General features: G+C 43.2%; 2 protein-coding genes across 4 annotated transcripts in view; one reads left to right on the top strand and one right to left on the bottom strand.

Moving 5' to 3' along the window:
- Window positions 1–15315, bottom strand: part of TRAF2 (TNF receptor associated factor 2) — a 217247-nt gene that overhangs the window by 182545 nt on the left and 19387 nt on the right. The gene's annotated exons all lie outside the window — the stretch shown is intronic.
- Window positions 4419–15315, top strand: part of CCDC183 (coiled-coil domain containing 183) — a 341250-nt gene continuing 330353 nt past the window's right edge. The window contains exon 1 of the mRNA XM_033960753.1: window positions 4419–5718. The gene's annotated coding sequence lies outside the window, so the exon portion shown is untranslated. The remainder of the gene's footprint in view (window positions 5719–15315) is intronic.

Genomic DNA, 15315 nt, shown 5'->3' with positions numbered 1-15315 from the left:
GCTAGCACAAGTTTGAAACTTTGATTTCACAAGTTTTATAATTTCATGTTCTTCACTCCCAGTCTTCAAGAGCTACCAACATATCAGATTTTCAGAGTACCACTAATGAATATGCATGAAAGAGATCTACATACAGAAGAGATAATATTTTCACAGGAAGAAAATGTGCCAGACAAAACTAGCTCGAGAAGCATTGTGGGAGTTAGTCTCCATTCTTTTATATTTAGCCCTTATTGGTATATGTCAACCTGCATCAGGCAGTGAAAGTGGCCTAGTTTCAGTCCAAAGAGTGATTACCAATGATTTAAAAATATATATATTTTTGCATTGAATTTCATATATTGAATCTAACTGCCTGGCTGTATTCACAAGCTGTAACAGCAGAAGGGACAGCAGTAGTCACTGGCACTGTGGATCAATTTGGAAAGAGGGAATGTGAATATATTTACATTGGTGTGATATACAGGCCTCCTTCACAGATGCAAGAAGTAGATAAAGATTTAATAATAGGCATTCAGAATATCTCTAAAAAAGGGGAAGTCTTACTAATAGGTGATTTTAACATGCCGGATATTGATTGGGGTATCCCTATTACGGGGTCTTCTAGAAGTAGGGAGATCCTGGATTCTTTACAAGGAGAACTGTTCCAGCAGTTGGTAATGAAACCCATACAGGTTGGGGTCATACTGGGCTTAGTGCTTACAAACGGGGAAAGTGTTTATGATGTTACAGTGGGTGATCTTCTGGCATCCAGTGATCACTACATGGTACAGTTTAATATTAAGATGGGTATAGAGGGCTCATTCAGACTTTTAAAAAAACTAACCTTGTTAGAATGGGGGTTTACGTCAAGGAATTGTTGTTGTCTGGATGGGAATGTCTGGAAGGAGTGGAAATGCGGAGGGCAAAGCTGAAAGGAGCGATTGTAAGGGCAACAAACCTTTTTGTGAGGCAAGTAAGTAAAAGTAATTGGAAAAGAAGGCCACTTTGGTTCTCAAAAGTAATAGCTGAGAAGGTAAGGAATAAGAGGTTAGCTTTCATAAACTACAAAAGATCGCAGAAAGAGGCAAAAATGTCAGGTAGTCAGGAAAGCAAAGATGCAAATGGAAGAAAAAATAGCTGACACGGTAAAATGGGGAGATAAGATATTTTTTTTTAGATATATTAGTGATATGAAGTGCAAAAGTGGCATTGTGAGACTCAAAGGTGAAGGGGAGGAATATGGAGAAGCTGATAAAGAAAAAGCCGAATTGCTTAATAAATATTTCTGTTCTGTGTTCATGGCTGAAGCGCCGGGAGCAGGACCACAGAAGACAAATGTGAATAGGGATGGAGGAGTAATAGACCCTGATCGATTTTCAGAGGGTTGTGTTTGTGAGGAGCTAGCTAAAATAAAGGTAGACAAAGCGATGGAGCCGGATGGTGTACATTCAAGAATGCTGAAGGAACTCAGGGAAGTTCTGGTAGTTCCACTGATTGACCTTTTCAACGAGTTTCTAGAATCGGGAGTGGTACTGGAGGACTAGAGAAGGGCGGATGTGGTCCCTCTCCACAAAAGTGGAAGTAAGGAAGAGGTAGGGAATTACAGGCCGGTAAGTCTGACTTCTGTGGTAAGCAAATTAATGGAAATGCTTTTAAAACAGAGAATGGTCAAGTTTCTAGAATGGAGGCAACATTGATTCACTACTGATCAATTCTTTGACTGGGTGACAAGAGAATTGGATGGAGGATGTGTGGTAGATGTGGTGTATTTAGATTTTAGCAAAGCCTTTGACAGTGTTCCACACAGACGTCTAATAAATAAACTGAGTGCTCTCGGGATGGGTCCCAAAGTGACAGGCTGGGTCAAGAACTGGTTGAGTGGAAGGTGACAGATGGTAATGATCAATGGAGATCGCTCTGAGGAAAGGAATGTTACCAGTGGTGTGCCTCAAGGTTCTGTTCATGGGCCTGTTCTTTTTAACATTTTTATAAGCGATATTGCTGAAGGGTTGTTGGGTAAGATTTGCCTCTTTGTGGATGATACAAAAATCTGCAATAGAATAGACATGCCAGATGGTGTGAATATCATGAAGAAAGATCTGACGAAGCTTGAAGAATGGTATGAAATTTGGCAGCTAAAATTTAATGTTAAGAAATGCAAGGTCATGCATTTGGGCTGCATAAACCTGAGGGAACGGTACAAATTAGGGGATGAAGAGCTTATGTGTATGACAGAAAAGCTGGACTTGGATGTGATTGCATGTGATGATCTTAAAGTGACCAAATGGTTGAAAGGTGACAGCGAAAGCTAGAAGGATGCTAGGTTGCATAGGGAGAGGTATGGCTAATAGGAAAAAGGAGGTATTGATGCTTCAATATAAGACTGGTGAGACCTCATTTAGAATATTGTGTACAATTCTTGAGGCCGCACCTTCAAAAAGATATAAAAAGGATGGAGTTGGTCCAGTGGAAGGCTACTAAAATGGTGTGTGGTCTTCATGATAAGGCGTATGGGGACAGACTTAAAGATCTCAATCTGTATATTTTGGAGGAAAGGCGGGAGAGGGGAGATAATAGTCGTTTAAATACCTATGTAATATAAATGTGCATGAGTCGAGTCTCTTTCATTTGAAAAGAATCTCTGCAATGAGAGGGCATAGGATAAAGTTAAGAGGTGATAGGCTCCGGAGTAATCTGAGGAAATACTTTCTTACAGAAAGGGTGGTAGATGCATGGGACAGTCTCCCGGAAGAAGCGGTGGAAACAGAGACTGTGTCTGAATTCAAGAGGGCCTGGGATAGGCACGTGGAATCTCTCAAAGAGAGAAAGAGATAATGGTTACTGTGGATGGGCAGACTAGATGGGCCATTTGGCTTTTATCTACTCTATGTTTCCATGTTCTACGAGGGTCATTTCATAAATAATGCACACTATTTTTTTAAATTTTCATGTTTTATTTATTTTTTTTCAAGTATTTCTTTACAATCCTTCAATATACTGTAGTCTCCCTGTTTTGGAATGACCGAGTCCCAATGTCTGGGAAGCTTCATTATTCCATCCAAGACACCATTTTGTACAGTTGCCAAATGGCTCGGGTACCGGCGGAAGAAAGCTCTTCCAGAGATGGAAAATGATGTCCATAGCACTTGTGAGAGCTATTGGATGCTGGAATCAAAGAGTCCCAAAGTCCATATGCCTCACCATAGTGATGGCTAGGAAGAGGAATGGCTCCATACACATGTATATAGACTACTGAACATTGAACAAAAGAACCAGAACAGACCAGTACACATTACCAAGAATAAATTATATGTTGGATTGTCTAATGGGTAGCAAGTGGTTCTCAGTTTTGGACGAGGAGTGGGTATTACCAGATGCCTATGAAGGAGAGTGATAAAGAGAAGCCAGCTTTCATCTGCTCACTGGGGTTTTACCAATTTGAACAGTTGCCCCATGGGATTACAAAATCTCTGCGTGCCTTCCAAAGACTCATAAAGACATGAATCTCTTGGAAGTATTGGTTTACTTTGATGACCTCATTGTGTTTGGAAGAATACTAGAAGAACAAGGTGAGACTATGAAAACCCTTGACAGTCTGGAGGCACAGGGGTTCAAGCTGTCATTAGATAAATGCCAGTCCTGCCTACCTCAAGTGAAGTACCATATATATTCGAATACAAGTCAATCCGAATATAAGTTGAGACCCCCATTTTCCCCCCAAAAGGAGGAAAAATGGTTGACTAGAATATAAGTCGGGCAGCTTAATATTCAACTGCCCTGCCCTGTCAGGCTCTGCACCTATCCCCCCTTCCCTCCTTCCTCTGTGAGGCTCTGCACCCAGCCCCCTTATTTCCTTCCTTCCTTCCCTCCACTATCAGGCTTTGCACCCAACCCCCCTCCCTCCCCTGTCCATCATATCTTTTCTGCCGATAGCTGGTGGTGAAGAGGTGCAGCGGGCAGGAGTGAGCTTTCTGCACTCCTGCCCCACTGCTAACCCGGTCGGTTGGTGGCTGCTGCGAATTCTGGTTTCTTCAGCCACTGAGCGGTACTGAAGAGGAGCGCGCTATGTCACTGAGTGGCTTCCTGACTGGCTCCCATGAATTCTGCCTCTACTATAACAAAAGGATTGATTGGATCCACACTGGTAATCTCTGTGAAAGTAGAAGGTCACTATTAGACCAGTGAAAGCACTATTAGACAATGGGTCACAGATCACAGATCTGCAAGTACCAGAAGATGGTGTCAGAATCTTATGCCAGCCCCCTAGTGAGGGAGAAGCTAGGCTACCTGTGGATGTATGTTTTGGGGTCACACCAGATGGCCGCTCATCAGGAAACCATCTCAAATACATTCAGAATCTCAGCAGAGGAGGTACGACAGACAGGGCAGGGAGGGGGGCAGGCTACAGAGCTGGCGGTGGCCTGCAATAAGTCTGGGAGAGTGCACTGGCTCAAATATAAACTGGGACCCCATTTTTGGGCCTCAAAATCCCGGTTTATATTCGAGTATATACAGTATGTGGGACACATTATGTCTGCAAGAGGTATTGCTACAGATCCAGAAAAGATTGCAGCAATTGCCACATGGGTCAGACCTACTGATTTGAAAACATTAAGATCATTTCTAGGATTTTGTGGCTACTATAGAAGGTTCATACAAAATTATTCAGCGATATTACGTCTGCTGACTGAGCTCACGAAAGGTTACCCACCTAAAAAGAAAGGAGGAGGCAATACCCAAAAGTCATACTTCAAACCATCAGAGCCTTTTGGATCCAGATGGACACAGGAGTGTAAAGAGGTGCTCAATAATATTATCCACTGTTGATGAATGCTAGCTAGGAAGGGTTAGGTGCAATATTGTATCAGGAGTATCCAGAGGGTATGAGGCCTATTGCTTTTGCCAGTCGAAAATTATCTGAACCTGAAAAGTATCCAACTCACCAGCTGGAATTCCTGACATATTTGTTGTTGGCTATAGTAGAGAAAATCCATGACTATCTATATGGAGCCAAATTCACAGTATGCACTGACAACAATCCACTTGCATGTGCTGACTACGGCTAAGCTCAATGCTACTGGTCATAGGTGGCTTGCTACACTAACTACACATGACTTCAGTTTGAAATACCGCCCAGTGTGACAAACCTGTGGTCAGCTTTGTCCCTGTAAGGGATAAAAGCAGAACACGGTCCCTGGTCAGAAGGGCTGACCAGGTTAAAAGTAAAGGTTTGGAATTGGCTGACTACCCCTCAGACAGTGAGGTAGAGCAGGAGAGGCATGAGCATAGGAATATCCAGCAGAGAGCGCCATCTCAGTACAGATACTCCAGAAAGCCTGATAGGACTCTTATTGAGAAGTGGAGTCCCAATGCTGGAAGGTATGCTCATTACCAGCCTAGGAGAAACCTGAATTATTTCCCTAGGGATTTCCTGCCCACCACAGCTGTTCCTAGGAGAGAGGGGTGGGGCTTTAACTCACATAAAAACAGAGCATGGGATCACAGTAAGGAGAGCAGGGCGGAGCTAGAGCTAACAAGATCAGGCAGCAGCAGGAGAAGCAGCAATGCTTTGATGCAGATGAGGGAAGAAGTCTCTCTCCTCCAACCCACAGCGATGAGGACGTAGAGATGACCGAGGACTGCCTCAGCTTAACCCCAGTTGCTGCTGAGTAGGGAGAGGCGATGGATGTCTCTGAACCATTGCTGGAAGCTGGCTACTTTCCTACTGACATGGAGGTTAGTTCCCAAGGAGAGTAAAGCAAGGCTGTCATTACGTGCTGGCTCTCTGTAACCTGAGACCAGCTAGTCTTGATTAGAGAGGCAGGGGAATCTCTCCATTTCATTGTGGGACTGCCCGGAGGGCAGTGTTTGTTCAATGAACTTTATCTATGCTTGTGTGTGTGAAAGCCTAAGTAAAGTTTACAGCTTATCTAATGCCCTGCTGTGTTCCATCGGCTAGGAAGCCCAGCTGATATTAATGAGTTTTGAAGCCTGCTCTGCAAAGCATACCCTGACTCAGCTAGGTGAGCTGAAACGTTTGTGGAATCCAATTGCCAAGTTGTAACTACAATTGCTCTGCCTGTTTCCACAATATATTTGCAAAGTTTTGAAAGTTTATTTTCATGGTATTTCATTTACTTTAAACCCTGGTGAAGAGGACTGTATTTGGACTAGCAAAGTCCAGGGGATTGAGACTGTATGTCACATTTGTAGCTCAAGCCATTCTGACAACTACAAGCCATTTTTGTGTTTATGTTTTTTTCACTCCATGCAGGTGGCTGATGGTATTCAGACCCCCGGGTTTAATAAAGTCCAAGAACATTCTTTTGAACAGACTTACCTGTGTTGTCTCCTCTTTTACAAACTACTCTCAGTGTGGCCTGGCAGATTAGGCCGGAGCCTAGGTCTGTTTTAACCTGAAAAGCCTTCCTCCTACCTGAGGAGGCCACGCCGACAAGCCAGAACTCAACACAACTAATCCATCTGCTGGTTAGAGCAAGGGATAAGTATGTCACACCAGGAAAAGTAAACATTGATGCTGATGCATTATCAAGGAGAACATACAACTGTAATTCTTCTGACCCATGGGGTGCAAGTACCAGAAGTTGGGGGTCAGAGTCTTATGCCAGCTCCCTAGTGAGGGTGAAGCAGTTTCCTCAGTGGGAGTGTCTGCCACCATCCTTCCTGTGGCTTATACCAATGTCACCAGCCTAAGTGATGATGGTTTACCTTCTTTAAGTAAATTTGACCTGCAGAAAGCCCAGAGAAATGATCCATGTTTAGAGCCAGTATGGAATGCAAAGAAGTACCGCAAACCTATTGAGTTTATAATGTCAAATCTCCCAGAAGTACCTCTTCTACTTCGTGAATGGGACCATCTGGTTAGGTCAGATGATTTGTTATATCGAACCACCCAAGATGCCAACAGCTGCCCCCAAAAACAGTTGGTGCTGCCACAGAAATTTCATGGGTCTGTATCGAGAAGTTTATATGATAAGACTGGCCATATGGGTGTGGATCGTACCACTGAGCTGATCAAGGCTAGGTTCTTCTGGCCCAGATTGTGTGTTGACATTGAACAGTATGTTAAGACATGTATGATAAAGACATTACCTACTTGAGCTGCACCTCTAATGCACATTACTAGCAATGAACCACTAGACCTAGTGTGTATTGATTTTCTGTGTCTGGAAAATGACAGCCGAAACATTGATAATATTTTGGTGGTCACTGATCATTTTACCCGGTATGCACAAGCCTATCCTACTAAAAATCAAAGAGCAGACACAGTTGCAAAAATCTTATGGGAGAAATATTTTATGCATTATATTACATTACAGGTAGAGATTGTGAAAGCCAGTTAATGAAAGAAATGTGCAAAGTTTGAGGCATCAAAAAGTCACATACTACACCTTATCACCCGCAGGGAGATCCACAACCAGAGAGATTCAATAGAACTTTGTTAAACATGTTGGGTACTTTAGACTCAAAACAACAATGGAGTCAACATGTCAGCAGATTGGTACATGTATACAACTGACCAAAGAATGAAGCCACAGGCTATTCCCCTTGTCTTATGTTTAGCCGAGAAGCTAAACTACCTGTGGATGTATGTTTTGGGGTCACACCAGATGGCCGTTCATCAGGAAACCATCTCAAATACATTCAGAATCTCAAGCAACAACTCAATGCTGCTTATCAAGCAGCTCAGGAGACAGCTGACAAACAAAATACAGGCAATAAACTCCGCTGTGATGCCCAAGTCAAAAACCAAAAGCTACAAGCTGGGAACAGAGTACTGATCAGTGCTCTAGTGATCCCAGGTACACACAGCTATCAAACCACTGGTGCAAAGAGCCCTATGTGATAGTGATTCAGTTGCCAAACCTGCCAGTGTACAAGCTGACACCAGAAAGTGGTAAAGGTCCCGAGAACTCTGCACAGAAATTACCTACTCCCCATAGGTCAATCAATCCAATTGCCACAAACTGAAAATTCTACAACATCCAGGCCAATAGCAAAATACAAATGAAAGTTAAGACATTAAACTTCCTCACAGAATGAGCAAGAAAGCTATGATTCTGACCACTCTGCAGCATTTTCAGTCTTGAGGATTCCACATTTCAGATGGAATGCTGTGTGGACCCACTTGCATCATAAGGCCTAGATCCAATTGCGTTAGTGAGACGATTCACAAATGGATCACTAACTAAAACAGTAACTGAAAGAAATTCTAGAAGTGCATAGGATCTTAGTGAACCCCTCTCTCATACAACATACACATGACACACCTCATGTATTTCCTATACATAGGCCAGAATTAATGCCAAATTTATTTGAATCAACCAGTGAATCTGAACCTCTACCTGGACTTAGTAGTTCCACAGTTGATAACAGTCCTTACAAGGGAATATTGGCAGACATTAATGTTCCTGTACCTTTAACTGGTGTGACTGAGGAAAATGTAGCTGATGGTGAAAGTATGCCTGCTGTTTCAGACGACTCATCCGGTCAGCATGCAGATGATACTGTAGTGGTACACAGGTCAAACAGGACCTATAAGCCTGTCACAAAACTTGTTTATGATAAATTGGGTACCCCTTCTTTTTTTTTTTTGAACATCCTTTTTATTAATGAGTCAACAAGAGAAACAAGCAGGTTACAATAATGCAATAGGAAATATGCAAACAATGGCATCCAGTACATGGGCGCAATAGCCATCAACAAAAGTACAGAATATACCAAGAAAACACAGGACTGTCCAAGAGCAAGTCAGCCTGTCACTCTTATCGGCCTCATAAAAATTTTGTTAATAGGTTCACCCTTCCCCAAGAATCCCCTACGCAAGGGACAGCACACATACCAGGCAACACAAAGCGGTCAAACAATCAGACATACCCCATTCATACTACCCAGTCAATCCCCCCCTTCCTACCCCCCCCAAGCTGGGAGACCAGAGGTAACCGCAGAAACACCCTCCAAAGGGCCAAGTAGGCCAACACCTCAGGGTTGGTGGTGCGTTAGTGATAGCAGAGTTCAAACCTCGCCAGCTCAATCATCTGAGCAAGTCAACTGTCCAGGGGAATAGACACCGCCTGGATCCAGTATTGTAAGATTGTTCGTTTAACCGTCAACAAAGTCAGGTAGATGAAGCGCCGCTGAGGTACCGTGAGGCCCCCCCAAATTTTACTGAAAACTTCACTTTTTCCCTGTTTTTAGGGAAAAAGTTAAGTTTACAGTAAAATATGGGGGGTTACAACCCCCCAAGCCCCCCCCAACACCGGCGCAATTTGTAGTAAGTAAACTGGGGGTGCTCCCCAACAAAACCCCCCGGAGCCCCTAAAAACAGTAATTTTCTTCGGCGCGCACCTCTATCTTGCGCTCAGTTGTCGGCACGCGCCTTTGTCTTCCGCGTTGTCTATGAACCAAAGAGCTCCAGAAAAGTAGCTGGGGTGTGTAGCAAGATCCTGGTTCCACCTCTCCCGCAGAGTGGCCAGGTGTCCCTGGGAGGAGGAGGATCGAACTACGCGATACTAGACCGATAAGGAGCTCTGGGAGGCCGGTACACAAAGTAAATACTCATCAAGAGGGCTGTATGTCCATTCTACACCATACTGTTGATGAAGACTCTGAAAATAATGCTGAGCTTGTAAATAGGGTGATATGAGCTAAATTACTCCTGAGGCTCGCAGCCGAGATGGAGAGAAAGTTGAAAAAGTTCCCCAAAGGCTGGGCAAGAAGATCTGGCAAAAGTTTATAGTATTCAGGGCCAAAACCATCAGGTCCTGGGGCCTTGGTAAGCTTCAGTTTCTTAATCCCCAAACGAATTTCCTCTAGAGATATGGGAACACTCAGCTTCTTTACCTGTGCCACGGAGAGTCGCGGAAGGCAAATATCCCGGAAAAAGTGATCTCAATCCACCTCAGTAAAGTCCTGCCACACATAGAGAGTGCTATAGAACTCCACGAATTGCTCCCGAATATGGGCCTCCTAAGTAAAGCTATCTCCTCGAGTATTCTTCACCTGCCGAATGATTTGTTTTTTCCTATAAGGCCGAACTAAGTTTGCAAGAAGTTTGCCCGCCTTACCTTCCCACTGATAGAGATGAAATTTCTGATAGTAAATATCCTGGTGAGCGCGGTGATCCAAGATCTTGTTAATCTGAAGACAAAGAGATTTAATGTGCTGTCCGTCCGACCCCGTCAAACTCATCCGGTGATGCTTGCGCACCGACGCCAACTGTTTCAAAAGAGTGAGAAGTTTCTCCCCCTGTTGTTTCCATATAGTGGTAACATATTGTATAATATGGCCCCGCAATACCGCTTTAGAAGCGTCCCAGAACACCTCAGGATCTACATCAGGAGTGTTTTATGCTCATCATATTCCATCCAACGGGCCCGCAAGTACACCTGAAAATCCCTATCATAATATAAAGCAGCGGGAAACCGCCAGGTTCAGTCCCCCTGCTGATCCATGACCCCCAAAGTAGGCACTATTGCTGAATGATCTGAGAGTGAGGTATCTTCAATGGTAACTTTATCCACCCGGGGAAAAAGAGTAATCGACACCAGAACATAGTCCAGGCCTGAGTACATAGAATGAGGATTAGAATAGAACGTGTACTCCCTGTCAAACGGATGAAGAGTTCTCCATGTGTCCACCACTGCCAGATGGTCATATAAAAAATTCACCCCCATGCAAGCGGAACTCCAGGGTTGCGGCTTGGCAGGAGAGCAATCCAAAGTGGGATCAGCTGTTATGTTAAAATCCACCCCCATAATCAATTGATAAGTAGGGTATTGCGCTATGATACCTAACAGCTCAGAGTAAAAGCTATGACTATATACTTTCGGGGCATAGAGGTTACAAAAGAGGAGCTGTGATTTCCAGAGCTCCCCCAAGACAAGAATGTAATGGCCGTCTTTGTCCTTAATGGTCTTATGAATGTGGAGTGGTAGGTGTTTGTGCACCAGAATAGCCACCCCTCGTTGTTTACCATTATATGCAGAGTAGCTCACATCTCCTACCCAGTCTCTACATAGCTTCTCATGCTTAGTACCAGTCAGATGGGTTTCCATTCAAACAGCAGACTATATATCCCCTCAGAACATATAGTCAAATCATAGAGTCACCCTTAAGTAAACTGCGCTAACCATATGCAGTGGGTAATCCCAATGCTGGTTGGATCATACAGACACCAAAAACCACACCACAATCACATCACTAAACCAAACCCAAATAACCTAATAAAAATTTCAACCACTTACACTTGCCTCAAACCCATGTGGATATATTAATACGAGATCATTGGTGAAAGTATGAAAGATCTGCTTGATGAATTACAACCTGGCTTTCTATTCCTAACTGAAACATGAAAGTAGTATAATGGGTTCACCTCATGTCAAAATGATTGACAGCTGTCAAGATAAGGATTGACCAATCAGCGTTCACTTCTGGGTTAAGCCCAGTCCACTCTCCGTCCACACCATGCCCACTTTCAACCAAACCCCACCCATGCCCTGCCCACACACCCACTTTTACCCAAGCCCCGCCCATGCCCCACCCACACCACACCCCTCCCATAGGAATGAATGATGGTAACTCTGCCCATGCCCTACCCCCTGCCTATGTCACCAGAAATACACTTTCTGATGATGGCACCGGAAATGGTGTGTCTGACCCTGGAAATGCGCTGTCTGATGACGTCAGTAGAAATAGGTGTGACTGACATATCGGAAATGAACATTCTGATGATGTCGGTGGAAACAGGGTAAATGAAGCGCCGGAAATGCACTTTTCTGATGAGATGGAATTGCATTTTCTGATGTGGTCAGAAGAAAAAATGTGTCTTATTTTAGTTAAGACAGAAGTTTTAAAGCCTAATTGTTAGAGCAGTGCACTCACAGCACACAAAAGAGAAAAGACAAGCAGTTACAGATGCTTTTTTCTTTCCATTTTTTTAAAGAGGCACTTCAGAAGGGGCCATGGCTAAACCTTGGTTAATGTTTGTGTGATGGTAACACCCCTATTGTCTTAGTGACTTCTGATAAACTGATTAATCATAAAGGTTCTTGCAGCCCCTGATGATGCCAAGGGGGAGGTGTGTTTAAACATGAAAAAACCCTAAACAAACCTGCCTGAACATGTCCTTGCCTACTGATGTATGCATTAGCTCTTTATCAAACAGAAATAAAAGTTCTCACACTGAACCCCCCCCCCCACACACACACACACCCCTGTCCCTAACTATTCATGTTGAAAGGCAGAGTTTTAAGACATATTTTTTTTTTATTTAGAGCAAGGTTAACAGCTGACTGGAACAGGGTACAGATGAAGGAATCTTTACTGAAGCATATTTATTATGATCAAAAAGCAGCAGGCCGGTATACAAGCATTAACCCTCTACTTCAAGCTGCTAAAAAGCACGATAAAACAATCGGCAGAAAAGAAGTGGTCAATTGGGTTGCTAGTCAAAACACATACAATTTACCTGCTAGAATCCAACCTGCCAAACACCAGCACGTTGCCATGTTTTCCAGTCAATTGTGAAATTCTGTATCCTTATGGAGTCGTTCCTCCAAAGAGGAGTATGTAATGTAGATAGCCATGGAGTATCCAGTAAACTCTCCAGTTCTTCAAATGCTTTTTTCATTGATGCAAGTATGTGATCTTTTCCCACAGCACTTTTAGGCAATGACATGAAAGGAAGGTACTGCAAGGGAATTAATCCGTATTGCTCTGCCTTAAACTCAAGTCAAATACAGTCTGGTCTCAACATTACATCATGTAGTAACCAACGAGCACCTTGGCATAAGAGAAACACACAATGATAATCAAAGAAGTCTGGAAAGTTTACCCCACCTTCTTTCTTGGCAGCTTTCAATTTCTTCAGGGCAATCCAAGGGACACTTTTGTTCCAAAGATATTGAGATAAACCAGTATCTATTTTTTTCTAGCAAGAGAGATGCAATAGAAATGGGAGCATACTCAACGTATAATTGACCTTGAGGGTAATGATCATCTTGATGGATTCCATCCTACCCCACCATGAAAGTTTAAGTGGGGACCAGCACAGAACTAGATTTTGGATATACTGTAGAATGTGATTTGTTCTGTATTCCATAGTCAGGTCAATGGTGTTACCAAAATTTAAACCCAAATATTTTAACTTATTAGCAGACCATTGAAAATTGCGATCATCAACATCAGATTTTGGGGGGAGGGGCACTAGAGGGCGCAGTGAGAGATGGCAGCATAGTTGCAGCACTCTGGTAAAATCAAGAAATAATCGTATTTTCATCAGTGTTTACTAATTCTTTTTGCTTTCTTCAACTATTACTGAAGAAGAGTGAAGAATGGCCAGCACCAAGTGTCAAGATGACATAAACCAGAACCTGTCTCTCCTAAAAAAAACAGCAGAGAATACTGAAGAGGCTGAATCCATTCAAACGATCCTCACAGAGATTTACGCCATGAAGGAAATTTTAGCTGAGACCAAATATATTTCTGAAATGAAGACGATCGGATTTCTCACAAATTAAATTGAGAATAGATGTCTTAGAAGTAAAACAAACGGGTGCTCAAGCCACCATTTCTACTCTGCAACATCAAATTAAGCACTTGGCTTACCTTGAAAGGGAACTGGAAGATGCCAATCTACGATCCAGGCAAAACAACCTACGATTCCTGGGGATCCCCGAAGGACATGAGGGGGCAGATACAGTCAAATTCATGGAATCCTTTCTGCCAAATCTCTTGGAGATAAAGTTCACTAGAAATTTTGAGCTTGACAGAGCCCATCATGTCGCCTTTTTCAGGCCTGCCAACACACGATTTCCTAGGCCCATTATTGTACGCTTCCTGCGGAAGTGTCAACTAACAGAGGTCATGCAAAAAGCAAAAGTTAAGTCACCGCTAAAGTTTGACACTCATATCTTAATAGTACCCGACCTTGGGGGCGCTAGTGAGCACCACTGTAAATGGCAGCGTAGTGGATTTGCTCCGCAGCTCGGATCACTATAAAGAATTGATATCCTTTCCCCTCGGTGGTGATAATCACACGAACCGCTGGATTACCTGTCTAAAGATGTCAGCTACCAAGACAGGCAAGAGAAAGAAAGTAGAACCCATCTCGCCGCAAAAAAATCTGTCTACAAAAGACGAGGCAGACTCTCTACAAACTGTCATGGCGGAACTCCGCTCCATGCGTGAACTGCTGACCACCATGAATCAAAATACAGAAGACATTAAAACGGAGCTAGCCTCACTGACGATCAAAATGGCAGTTTGCTGTTTAAGAATCGACACACCCGAACAAAAAATCAAGATAAATGAAAATAATATCAAAACGCTGCAACGTCAGTTTAAAAAAATCGCCATCTTGGAACAAGAGCTCGAGGACGCTCAGAACTGCTCACGTAGAAACAATCTGCGTGTTCTGGGGATCCCGGAGGCGAGGGAGGGAAGGCAGAGACACCATTGCCTTTCTGCAAACAACTTTACCGAAGCTACTGAATATTGAATTTAAATTCGACTTGGAAATCGACAGAGCTCACCGCTCACCGACGCACGTGCTAGATGTGCAGGCGAAATACCCGAGGCCCATCATCGCCCGGCTACTACGATACTCCCAGGTCATGGAGATTATGCGACAAGCAAAACTGCATCATCCTCTTAAATTTGAGGGCCACACCGTTCTTATTGTTCCTGATCTTTCTAAACAAACTGCTAAACACAGAAAACAACTCTTGGAATATAGACCGAAACTGAAAAGTATGGGCGCTAAATACGGCATGCTCTATCCAGCCACTCTCTGTGTTATGATCAACAATACTACAAAGAATTTTCAACATCCCCATGAATTGGCGGATTTCCTGGAGCTGCAAGCGCCGAGCAATATAGATGCCACATGAACCTCCTGGCCAAATGAGGTCTCCTTGCTGTGCTATATGAGACTATTACTAACTAGTCTCTCATATTTCTGAATGCCTTTTTGACATGAATGTTATGTTGACCGCATGTATTTTTGATTCGGCGTGCCTGCTGCTTAATTGTTAGGTTGCTGTGTTATATGCAGAAATTTTTCATGTTTTCCCGAGGGAACACTTATGTGTTTTTTGAGCTGCGTTGAGCTCTCTGCTATCTGCCTATGTGGCCTTACTATACCTAAGTTTTCTCAGGTACCTATGTCCGTTCTTTTTATTTTTTTCTTCTTCAGTGTGCATTTAAAGACAGCCTTTTCAGAGTTTTTTTCTTACATTGGTATAACAACTAAATTTCTTTTGCTTTATTCTCCTCTGCTCTCTACTGATTGCATTAACCTCTTTAATTCAA

The sequence above is a fragment of the Geotrypetes seraphini genome, chromosome 10 (genome assembly GCF_902459505.1).
Source record: "Geotrypetes seraphini chromosome 10, aGeoSer1.1, whole genome shotgun sequence".
Lineage (NCBI taxonomy): Eukaryota > Metazoa > Chordata > Amphibia > Gymnophiona > Dermophiidae > Geotrypetes > Geotrypetes seraphini.
This window is presented reverse-complemented; position numbering and strand designations above follow the sequence as displayed.